We start from the raw sequence: 19,423 nt of genomic DNA on the forward strand, positions 1-19,423 counted from the left end.
ATTTATTCTCATAATGTTGCAAGTAAATTTTCTGTAAGCATCAAAACTAAACCCAACTGAAACGTATTGCAATTATGTGAAACTGGAGGATAGAAAGACAAACAAATTGACAGACCGATGCTGTGGAAGAGTCTCTGAAATGCATGGACAACTGGTGGACAGTTGGATTACGCGGCAAACAAATATGTTGTAGTTGTCACTCTCAGCGCTGCAAACAATTTATTACAACCCAGTCAGTTCAACAGTGGGTACGCCTTTCTGGGGTAATTGGATGAAAGCATAGAAATTTATTATATAGTTTGGTTGGTATGAGCAGCTCAAGTTGCGGTTGATTATTTAACTTAATTCAAATTAAATTGCAAAATAGAGAAATTTTAAGTTGTTGTTATTGCTGTTGTTGGTGTTAGCGTTGGTGTTGTAGCTTCTACAACATACTTTGTCCATAAGACTTTTAGTTAATGTTAGCATCGCTACTAAAAGTGAAAAAGAAATTGCATTTTTAATAGATTTTTTACTTTCTTGGCGCTATACTCTGCATGTTGCATCTTCGCATCTTCGCATCTAAGCATTTTCGCATTTTCGTAATTTACCATGAAACGTGAGCTTATAATGTTAACCTACTTTTTGAACAGCAGCATTATTATTACCCAACATTGCTGTTGTGCTCATATTTTATGAGCTCTAGCTATGGTGCAAGTTGTGGTAACATGAGCAATTGCAACATATTTTCAGTAAAATCAGCAATACATTTTCGCTCATGGAAGTATTTAAATGTTGCTCATACGCACCGAGTAGCCTTGCAGGCGGTTCACAGTTAAACGAAGCAGTTGTTTGCGTTTGCCATTGTTTGGTCCCTAAGGATGCTGTTGTGTTGCTTGCAAATGGCATTTATTATTGCACAAGAATGCCATTTGCAATTTTATGCCAATGGCGCTTAATTTATGCAATGATGACACATTTCATAGGCAGCTGATGCCAGCGTAGCAGCAATAGGTTATCATATTTGAGTTCACTGAATATTGTATAGAAGCTTTGGTTTCACAATTTACTATTTTGTTTTGAAGTACCACGATTTTATTCTTCGAAGTACATAATGACATAGACCAACATTTTGAAATAGAATCTATATCAGTAAGTTTTTATCACACATTAAGTGTAATATTTCCTGCAAAGACAGTCTAAACTTGATACATTTAAGAACGCGAAGATACTAAAACTTTCGAATATTAGTAGAAGTCTTAACTGCAACATAACTGCATGCTTAAGTAATAATGGCAACTCGCAATCAAATATCGTCTTTATAGGACGATTAGAGCAACAATTGAAATCTTTTACCAACGAATAAATACACGCCGGAAGTATGTAGAGCGCAATTCATTGACAAAATTTAATTTGCAAGGATTTTGACAAAAGGGAAAAAGATAAACAAAATAAACTGAAAAATAATTTAGAAAAAACTTAGGAGAATCTGGAGTAAAGTTGACATTTGAATCATTTCCCGTTGGTTCCTGCTGTTCGTTGTATCTGCACGCATTTGCTCATTTAATGGTTCAAATAACTTTTGCAGTTTTGCGTTTTGCAAAAGTGGCAAACTTTTAATTGATTTGGTAAACAAAATTTTTAATTAAAATTCATTTCGATGCTCTTCTCTGTTCTAAAGTACTCAGGACTGAATGAGTGACACTTTAGTGGGTACATAATTAAATTCAGCAAATCTATTTTTAGTTAAGCATTTACTTCACATTATTTCAATATTTTTTTTTTTATTTTATATTAAGTGATGACGCAAGTTCAAGTGTTTAAGAAGAATCTAATTCAGATTTTCATTTCATGGATTAATCATTCCAACTAAGATTTTGTATGTGGTAGGAATGACGAAATGTTTTTTATGGAATATGTAATTAGGAAGCAGCAATTGTATATGGTAACTTCTATCAATTGTGAATTCTGATAATTTTTCACTGTGAGGTGTTCATTTAAAAGCTAGATAGATCAATAAATAGATAAAAGTGATAGCGCACTTTATGAATGGTAACTTCATTTAAGACATTTTGGTTATAATAAAGAAGTTTTAAGGCTATAGATGACTGCATCGTATTTTACGAGCAATGTCTTCGTATCATATATTGGAAATACTATAAGGTGATGAATAAACACACTGTGCTGATTATCGAATAGTCACAATACAAGCGAGTACTGAACAAGCAATGTCTTTGAAGCATACATTGGGAATATCATAAGGTGATGAATGGTCCAAAACAAGCGAGTATTGTACAAGCAATGTCCTTGATTCATACTTTGGAAATATAATAAGATAATAAACAAGCACTCTCTGTTGATTGTCGGATGGTCACAAAACAAACGAGTATTGAATAAGCAATGTCTTTGAACCATACATTAGGAATATCATAAGATAATGAATGAACACTCTCTCTCTCTTGATTATTGGATGGTCAGAAGACAAGCAAGCAATATTATTCTCTTATTTCTCTAACGCATTCGATCTACAGTAACCGTTGAAAAAGGCTCCAACTCTATTGGCATGCCTACAAAGTAGATAGTTCTCTTAATGCAGAAACATCAATTCTTAGTTGTCTATTACTTTTCAATGTAAGCTTTATCTGAAGCGAGATTCTATAATAATTACCTAAAGTAGTGGTAAGTGATGATGAAGCCTCAAAAGAATCATCGTTGTGTCTATTTGTAAAATAATTGTATCCAGGTTGTCATTAAACTTTTTCATAGTCGAATATTCAAATTATATGACAAATACTAAATATTCGGGCAAAAACAACACTAATTATCGTGGGTCTTTTGTGGTCTTGATTTTACAATAATAAAAAATGATTATCATGCAACCTATATTCAGTTTTTGTTGCTTTTTAATTACTAAGAATTATTGAAGCTGAAATTGTTAATAAATCGATATAACATTACACGTATATTACTCTATATAAGTAATCTTCTATAATAACAATATGAATATATTTTTTAGCTTATTTTCATTTTTAAAAAATATTTAATAAACTTTATAAATTGAACTTAACCTTGTATCAGATAGTGGAATGTGACTTGATAATAATAGTAAATATTAATTTAAAGTTCATAAATATATACGAATTTAGTATCACAACAAGAGGAAGTGCATGCTTTTCACTCTCGTTTCGAAGTATTTTTTTGTTTTCACATGTGGAAAGCGGAAATACACAGCGAGCACCGAAAGGTTGAACTACCTTCCTTGTAATGCACATTGCCTTTCACTGCATGCACACCTGCAAATCCGCTAAAATGGAAATGTTAACAACTACGGATTTATCACCAACAAGGGAACTTGAATGAGCAACATACACGTGAGCAACACTGCGCTATTGTTGCCAACAACAAAACAATTTACAAGTGCACAGGATGTTATTAATTCGCATATATCAAGCATTTTATTTAAATTTTTTATTCTCTGTTTCGTATCTTCTTGAGCTACTAACTACTATTTTGTAAGCAAGGACATTTCGTAGTAAATAAGCTGAGAAATTATTAGTGTAAATATTTGATTGACGATGAGCAAATAACAAAAATTTAAAATGCATGTAGGCAGAAAAGCATAGAGTTCAATAGACTAAGTCCCTTAACATTACTTACATTGAACTGTGAAAAACCTAAGCATTTTATTTTGTTATGAAAGTATGGAAAAATTTTTTATTTGTTAGGTTTCGTAAAGGACTTTGAACTCCTTGTGTTCATACACAGAAAAGGTAAATATACTTTTTGTACGTTGAACCGTACAAATATAAAAGAAATATTAACAATCAGGATAACTTAATAAAAGTTTTTGAAAAGACAGTAGGTAAATTAAATTATCGGAAAAATTTTGATATAAACATATGGTAAACTCTAAAGAGCATTTACCTTCATTCCAGCTTATTATAATATTATTTACATTCTTTATTAATTCGAAAGTTATTTGCGATAAGTTGCTTTTGTATATATAAAGCGAGTTATATTATTCGTTAAGGGCATCCGTGAAGTTTAACCTAAATCTGAATAAATCTTTATAATAATAATTGTCGTGTATCAAGAATATGGGCAAAATCGCAAAACTGGACCTGAATAAACCCAGATAAGAGCATGACCAGTATTCTGGTGGTTCCTCCTCAAGCACCGATAAACACAATCTACAAGAGTTTTGACACGGACAGGCACAGTCTTCCTTCATGTGTTTCTATTGTCTTTCTATTTCTATTGTCAGTATTCTATAAACAATATCATATAATTGTTTATATTATTTTATAATCTTATTCTAACCGATATTATCTTAAAAATCTCTATATCAAACTTACTATTGATCTAAAATGTTAGTCCCACCCCGTCAGCCAGTCGAAAAAACTTGTATGTCACTTCTGGAGTAGGGATTAATATGGCAGATTCTATCAAAAAGGCACTAACTGCCTAGATCATCAACGTATTTGCTCTTCGATATATTTCCAAGTAGTGTTCATAAGTCAGTTTTCGTCTATGTCGGGTAACAACAGGGGAGTTCGAGAATCGAGGAGACACCAAGTCTCATTACCTGATTCTCTGTTATATTTATATATCTCAATATAGTATATATTATGTCTTATAATTTCTGAATAATCACTTATAATTCTGAATAATCCAAACTTTCGATTTTTTCATAAAGATAGTTTGAAAACATAGACGCTTGACAACTAACGGAAGTTTTCTTTTATAAAATATATATGTTCGATCCAATTTATGCGAAAAATACTTTAGTTTGCATTACAAAATCAGCGAGGATTTACCCAAATATACGTCTAAGCTCATTGTGTGCGTTCAATCAACGATATCATACGTTATGACTGAATCTCTGACACTGAGTCGTGACTAAAGCAGGGAATCTGAGACGTCGATAAATTCGGTAGAATATGCAAAAAGTTGTAGCATAAACAAAACGAATGAATACTTGGCAAATATTGACAAAAATCGCAATATTCGTGAAAACTTTAACTTAAAAATCTTTAGGCAGGTTGCAGTAACGATAGGGTTAATGCTGTATAATAACATTTAAAGATGTTCAGACACCATAATTATAAACAATCGAATATTTACAAGTGTACAGGCATCATAAGTACTAGTAATCTAAACTAAACTTTGATTACAATGACAAGATTTATCCTTTAAAAATATAGTAAAAATTGAGAAGAGAATTACTTGATCAAAACTATAATATGTTAAATTGCCTATAAAACTTTCTGTGACAAGTTAAAATTAATTTTACTGCCATTCTATGGATAATATATAAGTCTGGGTATAAATCTTCGTTAAATTTCCAAATAAAAATACAGATATCTTTAATACTGGCCAATATTAGACTAATGAAAATACATAAAAAACATTTTCTTAGAAAACATAATATATCTACAAAGTCATTACAAATTTTAGTTGAAAAAATATCTTCTCATCTTTCTTTGTGTAGCTGGATTGCATGGAATGCAAGGTCAATAACATAAAGTTCAATCATAAAGCCAATCATTCCTCTAACAACTTCAGACCCAATACCAATGCACACAGGTCACGTATTATTGCGATGAACATAACCAGGGATAAATATAGCATACTGCAAAACGAATTATCTAACCACTTTCCATTTTCTCCGTTTAAGGGACACTTGAACGTTTTTTGTAGATAATAAAAATTACATTCATAATTTGTGTAGCATAAAAATGTTGAAAATATATTTGCATTGCATTTATTTTTAGCTTCGCTTGTAACCACTCTTGCAGTGCGCAACATGTCCTTCAGACAACAGAACGTGCATGGCATGTTGAGCGCAGCAAGTTTAATGACGTCGAGCATTAGAAAATCAAGGATGCATAGTACCTGCCAGAGCTGGGCATGTAAACATCTATGCAGCCAACAGATATGAATGCACATACACACACGCACACACACAAGAACACATATTTCTGAAATGTTTACAGGCGACATGAACGAAATACCAAAGCAGTGTTGCATATTTGGCTTATAGTAAATGAATGTCAAAGGTGTAAAATGGCGGCGAAGTCGGGACGGGGTGGTATATGTACTCGTACTAGTGAAAGTAGTAGCGGCCGTAATAATACTGTTTACAATTTATATGAACAGCCGCAGTCGGTATGAGTTTACAGTGACAATAACAGGAGCAACGAGCAACAGGCGACAGTGTACTTAATGAGTTTTCATTGTGCCACAATCGAGTTTTGTATGCCTAAGGTTATAGGCACACATATGTTCTCACTCACACTTACTTACATATAGAAATGTAATTGTACGTGTTATTCAGTCGCTGAATATTTACATTTAAGCGAGCACATAATACAAGTGTCTTAGGAAGTCCTAGTTTATGTGAGCAGAATTTTAATTGCACCCCACATGAAAATTCAAAACATTCCTAACAATTTGCTGTAATCTTCTCATATTCTTCCTTGTTATCTATGTTCCCATAATTGTTGAATAATAATTTTTAAATAATTTACTAATGAACCTTATACCGAAATTTTAAATTTAATTTTGAAGAGAATACGTATTAGTATTAATTGCTTCTAATGCAGTTATTTGGCTACAAAAAATTTGGGAACATTATGGATTACATGTTGATTACATGAAGTAATACTACTAAATATTTTACTTATAAAGAATATTTGATTACTGAATATTGTAATTGTAAAATCAATTATGCAATTAATATATATTAATTACAATTAATGCATTATAACCCATTCATAGTTAATACATTCAAATTTACCGATTTGTGGAATGAATAATTTAAGTGGGTGACCACCAACACGATAACGACGATCATCCTTATACTATTTATTTTTCTGCTTTTTGGATCAAGCAAAGAATAGGACAGACACCACCATCCACTTCCACCAACATCTTTGCCTGATCAAAGATGAAGAAAAATAAAGAGAATTAGGATAATCGTCGACATCCCGTCGGCGTTCATCCACTTAACTTGTTCACTCTATAAATCGATAGATTAAAATGATTTAAGAATGGGTTATAATTGATTTTACAACCGGTTATATAATATTCAGCAAACAAATATTGAACACAATCAAAAATAGCTCTGAATAAGATACCTTTTAAAAAGTTCATGACGCTTCTCCATTCAAGATCGCATCCATTTGCGTTATAGTTTTATAATCAAACTAAAGGAAATGATGGTTTGTTACTTTAAGTTTGTCGGCAATTTTGTTAACGTTGCAATATAAGTCAAAAGAGCTTAAAAGTCTTTTTAACTTTGATAGCAAAAAATCGAAATTCGTGTCAAGTGTACCCATAAAAATGTGGGAAAATCGCTTTAAAGATACTTTTTTATTTTATGTTGAGAAAATGTGGAACTAAAAATGTTAGCACATGCAAGAGAAAAAATAAAGCAAGGTATCTGCCAGTTTTAACGCTTTTTAATTAAAAAACACTAACTTACGCCATTTTTGCTCTATTTTTACACATTGATGTGAGTAAACTTTTGTATATTTGTAATAAAAAATATATAGAATGAATAAAAGTATGTCAGTTTGTTTTATTAAAGTTAAAAATATCTTCAGCCCATATGTCTTGGAGAGTTAGTTGAGGTGCGTGATCTGAAGATACTCTTTCATTGCTAATAATAAGCGGTGGATTACTTCTACTGAATTAATAATTCCCCCAAGACACCTCAACAAATATAATTAGTTTCGATAGATTAACATCTTTAAGTCGAAATCTATTTTCACGTTAATAAAGAACAGTTGTTTTTTATATGGATAATGATGTCTTCTTCGCGATGTTATAGTAGTGTGAAGTCTACATACAACATTATGATTAAAACCATAAAGTTGGAGATATCTCTTGGAAATATCATGTTCACCAAAAGCACAACCAAAGAATACATAAAAGATAGTATTATAATTTTGAAAATTACTTTGCAGTTTCTTAACTATTTCGAAATAGTTTTTTTTAAGCGAATTAATTCTCTTTGCGTTGAAGGCTACTGCGGATAAAGATAATGTTAAGCCGAAATTTCATCAAAAATGTTTAATTTAAAAAAATATATATGTGTAAAATGAAACAAAAAACTTGCAAAAATATTTGAACTAAAAATTAATAACCAACTTTTGTAAGAGATACAATAATAACAATAATTGCCAAGAACGAGTAATTTGACAGTAGCGCTGAAAAGGCACAGCTCGGCATTTCATGCAATTTAAAACTTGGCAATAACATCACGTACTGTGCACTGTGTTTATACTCTTTTAATATCTATAAGTTTTGTATATTTTTATAAAAATGTATACGGGCATTTCGGAAAAGAGCAGAAAAAAAATGTATTTTTAAATGCATTTGTACATACATTTATTTTTTATTATATTGAAATCCTTGACTTCTTTGTTTACAGGACTTATGAGCTTTTAGTTTGATTGTATTGCATTTTTATTGCAACTATGAATTGACCCAATTTTCAGCTATGCTCAACTGCAAGTGATGCGTGCTTAATTACTTTTGGCATGAGCTGTGCTGATGCAATAACAGGAAATGAAATTGTCATATTTTGAAACAAACTTAGTTACTAAATACTACTATAGTATAATTATTAAAATAATCTAGTAAGAAAGGTCAAAGTTTATAGCCGTTGTTAGCTGAAAAAGTAAATAAACAAATATTTAATAGCTTAGTAGTTCCGAATAAGTTGGAATACTGGTACTGGACTGAGTTTCTTTTATAGATTGAACATTTTTTTAACACGAAGTTGATTTTTTAATTTAATTTAATAACGAAAGTTGGAAAATAAGGTCTCTGCTAAAACGTATTCTGTAGTAAGACTTTTTTTCCACACTCTACTCTTTCCACCACCAGTGTGGTATCGGAATAGGCCATTATTCAGACTTTGAACACAATCTACCCTACCCTACTAGTGATCTAGGGTAAACCCGGGATCTGTAGCAGCTAATTCTGGAGTTACTTCCGATACTGATGAGTGAAGAGTGGAAAGCGAGTGAGTATCCACTTGGAATATTTGCAGATATGGCTGTTATACTGATTTCCTGTCACCAACTACGCTTTCCGGGCAGAGAAATGTGCAATCGTAAAAGCAGGCAGGTTCATACAATGTACTGTATACAATATATTTATAATATAGTATAGTAATTCATCTTTAGTATATTTAAATCTTTTTAGGCAGTCAAGCAGTTATGAAAATAATCGCATGTATAATTTTTGATTCAAAAAATTTATTATAAAGGCTGAATAAATTAAACGAATATGAAAATGTAATTAAAGATATAATTTAAAAGATTATTTTTAAGAATATTCGAATTTAATAACTATATACTGAACTCATTACTTAGGTAAAAATTCTAAAAATTCTCCGAAAGTGTGAAATCGGGGATTGCGAACAAATGTCATGTCTTACTAATAAATATGAAATATCATCAACACACTCATAAGCTGGATTTCAGAACACATGAAGTGCTGACAGCTGTTTCAGCACACAATCTCTCCTCCTCACCTAACCGAAGATTTTTTTGTAATAAAAAGATTAAGATTTATAGTAATATTAAATCAGAATCTGTGAATTAACTGCAACAAACTTTATCACATAAAATATGTACATCTGATAAACACACATATATATTATTATTATTAACATAATTGAATGGGGAATATTGTGCACCGCGACTCAAATGGTCTTTGGTGCTAACATCAGCTCTTTTCATCGATCAGTAGGCTTCTGATTAACTTGAGCATCTTCAAAGATTATATATTGTTTCATATACATATTATGAGGAATAACAAGTTTTTTCCCCCAGATATATATGTTAATACTATTGCTAGTCAGTTCAGAGGAAGCCAGAGAGATTTTGCTTAGTCGTGTTAACATCTAGTCTTAGAAATGCCAATTTTGTTGAGACAGTCCCGGAGCCGACAATACTCTTACAGAAACAGATGTTTCAACATCTGGTCTCTGAAAACCCTATTTTATTGAGACGGTCTCTCAGTCTACAGTACCCGAACAGAAGTCCTCTCTTTTCAGTATAAGAAGTTTACTAGAAACGTCATAAATAAAACTATGAAAAATGCTTCGCTAAAATAAATTGCTTCACTTAGATCAAATACCATTTCAATTTATATTTAATAACATTAATATCTGAAAATTATTTTCACTTATTTCAATGAAGTGTGAACACGAATTTCAATTTGAGAAATCAAGAATTTAATCACATTTTCAATTTCGCAAGGATATCGCAGGATCCCAGTTAACACTTTGTGCAACCAAATTGAATAAAAGTTGCAACGAAGCCAACCACAGCAGCCAAGTGACAAGTGTTTTTCCTTCAATTTTTTCTCAGCTCTAAACGAAACAGCACGAGCCATAAAAATATGTTGCCACTCAACATGCCGCAAATGGGAAAAACAGCAACTGCAATGATGCCACGTTCTATAAACAAAAGTGCACGCTATGACTTACTCGGGTAATTTAGTGAATGCTGCTGTGAAAGGAATGAAAACTGACCGCGTTGCAGTTGTGGCAGCAATGGTTTGCGGGTTGTGGCTTGCGGTTAGTGGTCCTTGTGGTTTTCGCGGTCAACAACCGCCCACCTACAATGCAGTAGTCACAGCAAAAATGTACACCAAATGATGCAGGAATTAAATTTTAAAAACTTCTCAACTTTTAATGATGATAATCGCTTTTCAAGGCTGGCAAATGCGCATTATTAACTCATTTAAAAGCGTTTTAATTTCATGCAGGCACCTACTGAATTTTTAATATTTAGCGCTTTGTAGCTGAAATTTTGCAGGATTTATTTCAATGGAATTTTCAATTAAAATTCTGTGTATTTCTCATTACCGTTTCCGCCAAAGCTTTTAAAATTAAAATTTAAACTTAAAATATTTAGAAATAACCATAAACAATTTTTATCTGTACATTTTTTTATTTCAATGAAACTTAATTAAATTGATTTAAAAGTTCCTAAATGTGGCCTTACAAAAATTTCCTCTATTAAGTATTTTTATTAATTATTTCATTAGATTACGCTTAAGTGCTTTTAAGGTCATTGGCCTTTGACACTAAGCAGGTTCCTTGATACCCTGAACATTTATTCGGCACTTTCCGCCTTTGTATTCCTTCAATTTGTTACTTTAATTTGTTTTATTATCTGCTGCTACAATCAAGATCTCTGTAAATATTTGTTGCTCAGCTTGTCGAAAACTTACAGGAGCAGGAATAACAATGAAAATGTTGTCATAATAGGCTCAACTGCCGACTGCAATAACAATGCCTGCCTCCGTTATATTGTCACATGGTTGAGCAGTTATGCTTATTTAAACACTCCTGGTAATTAAAGTGATGACTACTAATGTCGATGGTAGCAGAGCACAAAGCATGCTCCTTACTGCCTGCTCATTATGTTAGGAATGTGGGAATGTGGGATTATGGTTGCCAATATCCGAATTTTTTTAATTGTTTCAAAATGATACACACACTCATTGGTATGCAAAACTAATCAAGGTATCTTATTCTCAATACTTATTGATATGTGTTGTTTGGTTTTTAATAAAATAATTCAGATCATTTCAATCGATTATTTTTATGTATATGAGACTAAGTGGCAACTTTTGCTATCTTGCTGACTTTCTGTTAAAAAGGCCACCATTTCAATTAACATAATGATTTTGTACTCATAGTACCTCATGCCCGTGCTCGTGCCTGTGCCTGTTCCTGCAGTTGTGAGCTCTGTTGTTGGCAGCTGTTGTGATTTACGCTGCGCATAAATGTCACAAGGATATTTATTTTTTTGGAAGCCATTCTCAACATTTCAACATAAACAACGTAAACAGTTAAAAGGCAACTGACCTCATGAATTACATTCTCATTTCTTACCTTCTCAAAATATGCTTAATGGCTGGAACATTATGTCGAGGTTTAGTTTAAGACTATAAATACTAAGCAGTACAACAAGATACTTAACAACTGAATTGTTAAAATATTAAGTGCACTTTACAAGGACAATATTTTTATTAATATTATAAATTAAAACAACTCATAAAAATTTCACCAAACTACGCAATAGTTTCTATGAGTGGTTGGATATTATAGTAGAAAGGCATCGATAAGGTGGATATGATGATGATGGGTTAGCTTAGCTACTGATAGACTTAAGTACGAGTATATATCATTATTGTGATTAAAAGTGTAAAGTAACAATAATATCAAAAGATATCTTTCTATTGATATCAGCATCAAGTTATTAAAGGTTAGAGTGACTGAACTAAATAGTATAATAGATGGTCATTTCTACACTTAAAAGAATTCTAACATCGGGAGAAAGATTTGTCGATGTTTTACTAGAAACAAATTAAAAGTTATATGTTACAATAAAGGCGATATAAACTGCTAGGTTTGACCTAAAACTACTTTACTTAGTCTTAATATTAGTGCTGTTACCAACTCCATTAAATCATGATTCATAATTCAAATTCACTTACAAAAATATATGTAAAATAATTATAAAGCAATAAAAACCACATTTAATTTCGTCCATTAATTCTTTATTAAAATTAAGACGAAAAAGGGTTCAATTTGGTAGCCATCATGGTGAGATGCGACTCTTCTCATCTCCTTCGTTCAATAATCAAAAAAAATCAATTAATTTTCATGTCAGAATTGTTCGGTTCCCATGGTCCTTCACAATAGAATAGAGGATTGGATACCAAAGATACATAGTTAAATCAAATTTTAAGTGCAATCTTACATGATGACATCTCAAACTGGTTTTTAGACATAGTTGGGTTAATTTCTCGTCCAGAGTGTTTATAACGCAAGTTATTGTCTTCTTCATGCTAAAATTTGAACGAGTACTAAGATATATTAATAGAGATATTTTATAATATACTTTTGATCTAAGGTCTATTTTAGTTCTGAAATCCATGAATAGTACCATTCTTCTATCCAAATTCGAATATACTAATACCCAATAAACTGGTACACAAAAGGGGTATTATTTTTTAACTTCTTTTCCATTTTCTAATTTTTTCAATTGATTTTTGAATTTCATACGGGAATACATGAAGTCCATAACTTGCTTAGTTTCATTAGAGTCGAAGTAATTATGCATTACACATGATCGTTAGAGTTTTCGCAAAGATCGCTTAATGTATATAGACGACATTATTTTTCATAAAATTTAAAATTTCAGAAAAACTCACCAAAACTTATCCTGATCATTCAAAAATCTCTTAAATCCATTAAGAAATATACGTATTTTGTGGGTGCTATTCTGTATTCATATTTGCTATCTGTAATTTAGTATAAATTGAGTTCACTATATTTTGTTATATTGTAAATGTATTATAGATAAACCTTAACCTATATCCTTCTGGTTCTTGTTTTATATTTAAATTTTGTAAGGTACTAATTTAATTACGGAAATTTTGATGAAAATGCCAAAATATGTGAAGTGAACGAAAATGTCAAATAATATGAATAAAAACTTATTTTAATTATACTTGTATATTATTTAATAAAAATCAAAGGTAACTATTTTAAATAAATATGTCACCTTACAACACCTTTACCTTTTGCAAAAAATTTATCTTACGCAGAGTTGCATTTGAAATATCCTTTATTTCAGTCTTTGTTTCAACGAAATCAAGTCCATTTCGTTTTAACCTCAAAACTGAATTTTGTAAGGAGAAAAGAACTTAATTCCACTGAAACAAAGTTGAAATTAAGATTTTTTCGAAATTCATGTATGTCTCTGAACATAGTATTACTTTCACTACTAAAATTTAAGATTTGCTTTGTCGTATTTGAATGTTTTTACCAGATAGATATAGATAGTTCTATAGATATAGATATATATAGATATAGATATAGATAGTTCAGATAGTTCTATGTTCGCTAAGAATCTTTTCAGCAAAACGTTTTATTTTTTTTCATTATAATAAATAATTTTAAAAACTGAAAATATAACTCAAAATCATTTTAAGGTTCTTACTATTGAAATATTTTTTGCATATGCAGTAAATAACAGAAAACCTCTAAAATAAACAACTAAACCGCTTATATATTGCAAAAATATTTTGTGTTTAAAAGTAAGAAATGAAAAATTATCGTCACTAATTTAATAAATTGTCCTTGCCATTTTTCGAGAAAAACAAGAGAACAGTTCCTCAAAAATTGAATAAAGGAAATTGTTATGCATCTGCTGAACTTTTGTGGTGAATTAATGCTAACATCATCATAAGTTTTCGCGCGATTAACTTAACTCACACAAAGTTTAGCATCGCTGCGCATCAAGTTCTGGTCCGCTCCTGCAGCAGCTTCGCTGGAGCGATTCACTCCGGAGACAACTCATTTGTTACGCTTGAATTCCTGTCTAACTTTCACCTTTTTATTGTCCTTGTCTTCGGTGTCGCTGTTGTTTTTCACTGGTATGAGCAACGGATCTGCGGTATGAGAACGTCTGTGCTTAATAATTTTTTATGTTTTATGCTGCGTAAGCACATCCTTTGTAAAAAAAGTATATAAAATTATCGCATGATATAAATAATCTTTCAGAACTACCGCTTTCGGCTACGTTTAGGTATGTTTGCAATGTATGTCGGTATGTCGGTATGTTGGTACGTAAGCGTGTAGTCCTTTATAAATGCAGCCTTAAGCAGTATAAAGTAGTTTCTGTCACGGTGGCAAAAAGGAAAAATAAAAAATGAAATAACAAAGCCCAGAAAAGAGTCACGGGCAAAAAGAAAGCGAATGTCGCGCTACATTAAGGATTTCACTTTCCCTGTTTTCTGTCTTCTGTCTTCTGTGTTGTATTATTTCAAAATATTAAAAAAAAAAATAATAATAGTCAGAAAGTTAACAACTTAACCCAATTTTTATGCTAAGGAAACTTCCTTGTGATATCAGCGAATATCTTTCTTCAGTATCTTTTGTTCAATTCAATGGATTTAAGGGATTGAAAGAGATTGAAAAAAATCATTGTCAAAATTTTAAATACAAAAATTGTTTCATATCATTTATTTTCTTATTTGCAATTTGCTTATAAATATTTTGTATATTAAATTAACGAGTTTGTCTGTCTGTCTCTCCGCCTGTCTATCTGTCAGTTCATGGGCGTACAGGAATGTGTGCCGCCCCAACAATTTTCATGCTTTCATACTCCTATTCCATATCTCACTTGGCTACATGACTTTGTCTTGCCTGTAATTTCCAAAGTTAAATATTCCACTTCATTGTGATGGTCTCGGTGTTAAGTTCACTCTTATCCTGGTGTCGCATCTTTGCTCTAATACACCCATTATCATGTTGGGGTTGCAGAGTGTTAGTAACTTCATAATTGCTTGTGGCATTTTTAGTTTTTGCCATGTCTGCAGGATTTTCAAATGCTCCATTGTAAGAAATTGGGTCAATGTGTTTATTCCTGTTTTACTTTTTCTCTCATTCCATTTGCTTGTTTGCTTGTTCACTTGTTTGTTTGTTGTGTCTCCTCACTTCCCTTTCGCATTTTTTGTGGTTAATAAATTATGCATAAAACGTTAGCAGTTAATAGATTATTACAATTATTATGCTTCCACAAAAACCGAAAAGGAATGATAAATATGAGTTCCTAGAATGAATAGAGGAAACAGAGTGAAAAATACTAAACAAAATGATAAGTAAAAATTAAATGTTCTTAAAGTAGCCTTTTGTTAATTCTTTTATTATTTAAATAACAAATTTACTAGAAAGCTTAATAGATTTTTTTCTCTGATAATAAAACTGCAAAGATAGAGCAATTTTAAAATATTTAGAAGTATTGTATTCTTTATTTATACGAGATATAATTGTAGTGATCAAAAAAACTCAGGGCTTGAGTTGTCTTAACTACCAATAGTTACTTTTGAACAAGATTGAAGCCAATCTGGCTTATACAGCAGCCTCTGTTCTAATGTCCTTTTCAAATTTATGCGAGCACCACTTATAAGACTACGATTTACTGAAGTCATGTTACAGAAAATGTTAACATGACATCCATGAGGTGTTATTCACAAGATTTGTTGAATACAGACAGCCTTATGTGCAAGGCTGAACCAGAATTCGTATGTCCTTTATATATTTAAATTCGATTACTTGACAACTAATAATAAAATAATATCGTTTGGCTTGAGACATAGGAGGCATATGTGTATTTTTGAGGAAATTAATAATTTCTGTTGAATGAAAGATTTATATTAGATGTAAGATGTAAAAATCAAATTAAACTAATAGTTTTTATTTTTTATTTGAAGCCACTAGCGAAAAAGGTCTAACAAAGATATTACTTTAAAAAACTCAATACTTTAACCATCTGTTTATAAATCTATAAATGAATACCTAGTACTTATAATCTTTATATTCTTTAAAATTGTATACATTTCGTATTACTTTTACTGTGAATTTTATTTATTTGACACACCACTGGTCAGCAATTACGTTAACACACCACTGGTCGACAATTCCCTTGAATAAATAAAGAATCCTTGAACTGAAAACATTTATCGAATCATGGATAAGTTTATTGTTTCACTTAACAATTTTACAATACAATATTTAGATACAATTAATAAAGGTGCATTATTATATATTAGAATCACATTAAAGTTATTAAATTCATTTTTAAATTAAAATAAATGGGATTGTTGATTTTCTATTGGTTAAGTATATCAATAACTGTTTGATATTTAATTAAAATAAAATATTTCTTTCATTTGATCCAATCCAGGTAAAGTAAAAATTGCAAAACACGCAAATAATTTTGGAAATCTGGATTGGATTTTAGCGGGAGCAGGATTTTTCACATCCGCTTTTTTTGCCATCACTAGTTGAGTACATCCTTCAACTATAATTTGAGATAATTTGGCACTTATGTGGATAAAAAAAAAATTCATTCGATTATAAAATTTACTCTCCAATTAAAGCGATTGAAGTAAAAATTTTGGAATACTAACAAATAAGTTTTGATAACCTCGGTACATCGATTCTGTAAATAAACACATCAGATGCGCTATGGAAACTAAAACTTGTTTTAGTAATCAAATAATAAATAATAAATAAATAATAGTATATTATCTTACCTTATTTATATCAGGTAAAAATTACTCAGCAGAAGTATACTTTGGAATCTCGAATGTGGTCCTATGGATTTTAGACGCATCGCGACTTGTTCATATCCCCTATTTTGTCAGAACTAGTTATGTACTTCTTTTAACTATAATATAAGAAATTAGACACCTATTTTGATACTAAATACAAAAGATTAAAGAACTTACTCATCATTCAAACGATTGAATCAAAAATTGTGTGGGAGTATATATAAGTTTTAGTAATCTCGGCACATCGATTGTTGAATAGATCATATGCGCTGTGGGAATTTATGTAATTTGATTTAATATATTTAATTTGATATAATATGAAAATCTTAATATTTCACCTAATGTTACTTGATCAAGCAAAGAGTATACTTTTACTTGTCAAAAGTATACTTATGTGATTTGGATCATAAGAGTAGTTCTATATGATGACAACTAATTTGGACTAATAACTATTAGTCAATCACATCCAGAGTGTTGTATCCATAAGTTATCCACTTCGCACTAAAATTTGTGATAATCATAATTTATCTATATATACAATACCAAATACTACAAATTTATTATATACGGCATCTTCGATCTACACGGATCGAATTATTAAGGATTTTATTTTATTAATCGACTAAAAATTGTATTACTTACCTTATTATGTTAAGTTGAGTGATATACCCCAAAGTTATCAAATTAATCACAAATACATCAAGAATTTTTAAAGTCCCTAACTTCACATAGGTTCTTCATAGCACTGATTTGGGAACTACTGTCAAAACAAATTTTTTTTTTTTAATTTATAAGGATGAATACGTATGAAATTGATATTGTGGTACCATTAGTGAATCCATGTGAAAGTAAGGTTTCGAAATTTTGATACATATTCGGAAATACAGCTCCAGACAAAGTTTATCAAAAATAATTTGGAAGTATGGGCCGAAAGTTTGTTTAATTTTGATGTTTACTCTTCAACAGATATTATTAATATGAAATTTAATATTTTTCCACAAGGTAAGTAATTTTTTTTTGGAGAAATCTAAGCTTACTTTTTTAAATTTAAATTTGTGACACATTACGATACTATTAAAATTCCCAGACAAATGAGCCGTAGTTTCTCATATCATTCTTGATTTTATATATAATTGGTAAAGATTGTATCTCTCAATAGATAAGAGATAATCATTAATAATCAAGGAAATTAGCCTTCATTCAACAAAGAAACGCTCAAAATTAATTAGGGACATATTTTCCATCTTTTGACTATATTATCAATCATAACAGTACTCTTGCATTCCTAATGCACTATTAGCTATTCGAATATAGGAGTACTTAACTTCTCTAACGCGTTAAGTTGGGTTTAGGAATTCGTTTCGCCACAGATGCAAAACCCCTTAAAGTCGCTTAAAATGTGATTGGTTTCATTTGTAGCAGTGTGAACAGTTTTCATTTATTTTAGTGTAATTTACTGTAAATAAAGTCTATTTAAGCATATCACTTTACAAAAATTTTAATATTAGTATCTAATTTTCTTAAAATCTGAATAACGATTTAATGTTAAATAATAATTCAATCCTTTACATAGCATTTTTATCAAGACAACAAATTTTTTAATAACACCAACTTTTTTCAGAATAAAAAGCAATTACCTACATTACCGACATTTATTAAATAAGCCTTCAGTAGTCAATTTATGTCCCAAATTTATTGATAAAATTAATATAAAAGCAGTTTAACTACATAAAATGTACTTTAATTATTAAATACAATTAAATGCTATTTTATATATAAAATAGAAATACTCGAACATATTGTTACGTTTATTCTAACGCTTCGTTCGATAACACTGGATTCTGATAAGTGAATAATATTAAACTTGTATTAATTATAACCGTTATTTATCTTCTTAAACACACACAACTTTATTGCTTAAAATAACCAACTTCCTATTCTCTTAAAATTAACCAACTACATTTAAAAACTTATTTACTAGCTAACTGACATAATTTAAAATTATCTCAGTTAACTTGAATCGATTTGTATCTTCGCAACACTGCCCTCCACCTAAACTTGTTCGTCCCGAACAAGTGTCACCATATCTTCATGACAACGCGCCAACCGTTCCAAATGAACTACTTTCATCTTATTCTCATTATTTCTTATGTCCGAAACGAACAAGACATCTCTGACATCAGCATTAAATTCACTACCCGTAGCCAATACGTCATCTGTGGTATCCTCATGAAACAAGACATTTACATCAATTGTCACGTTCTTATCATCTGTGAGGTTGGCATCA

The 19,423-nt window shown here is 30.7% G+C and overlaps 2 long non-coding RNA genes across 8 annotated transcripts; both read right to left on the reverse strand.

Annotated features, from left to right (window-relative positions):
• Window positions 1-12,548: 12,548 nt before the first annotated feature.
• On the reverse strand, window positions 12,549-13,506 carry LOC119673683. Of its 2 annotated transcripts, XR_005252165.1 has the most exons (5): window positions 13,382-13,506; window positions 13,228-13,317; window positions 12,915-13,169; window positions 12,774-12,861; window positions 12,549-12,704 (listed from the first exon to the last, which is right to left on the reverse strand). It is a non-coding gene; the product is annotated as an uncharacterized LOC119673683 (long non-coding RNA). The 2 variants fall into 2 exon arrangements; XR_005252164.1 differs by having other exon boundaries at window positions 12,549-12,861.
• Window positions 13,507-16,530: 3,024 nt separating this feature from the next.
• On the reverse strand, window positions 16,531-18,094 carry LOC119673699. Of its 6 annotated transcripts, none has more exons than XR_005252169.1 (7): window positions 17,964-18,094; window positions 17,779-17,896; window positions 17,475-17,637; window positions 17,314-17,405; window positions 17,119-17,252; window positions 16,993-17,024; window positions 16,531-16,906 (listed from the first exon to the last, which is right to left on the reverse strand). It is a non-coding gene; the product is annotated as an uncharacterized LOC119673699 (long non-coding RNA). The 6 variants fall into 6 exon arrangements; XR_005252168.1 differs by having other exon boundaries at window positions 16,993-17,048; XR_005252166.1 differs by having other exon boundaries at window positions 16,993-17,057.
• Window positions 18,095-19,423: the final 1,329 nt, after the last annotated feature.

This window comes from Teleopsis dalmanni, chromosome 1, assembly GCF_002237135.1.
Source record: "Teleopsis dalmanni isolate 2A chromosome 1, ASM223713v2, whole genome shotgun sequence".
Classification (NCBI taxonomy): Eukaryota; Metazoa; Arthropoda; class Insecta; order Diptera; family Diopsidae; genus Teleopsis; species Teleopsis dalmanni.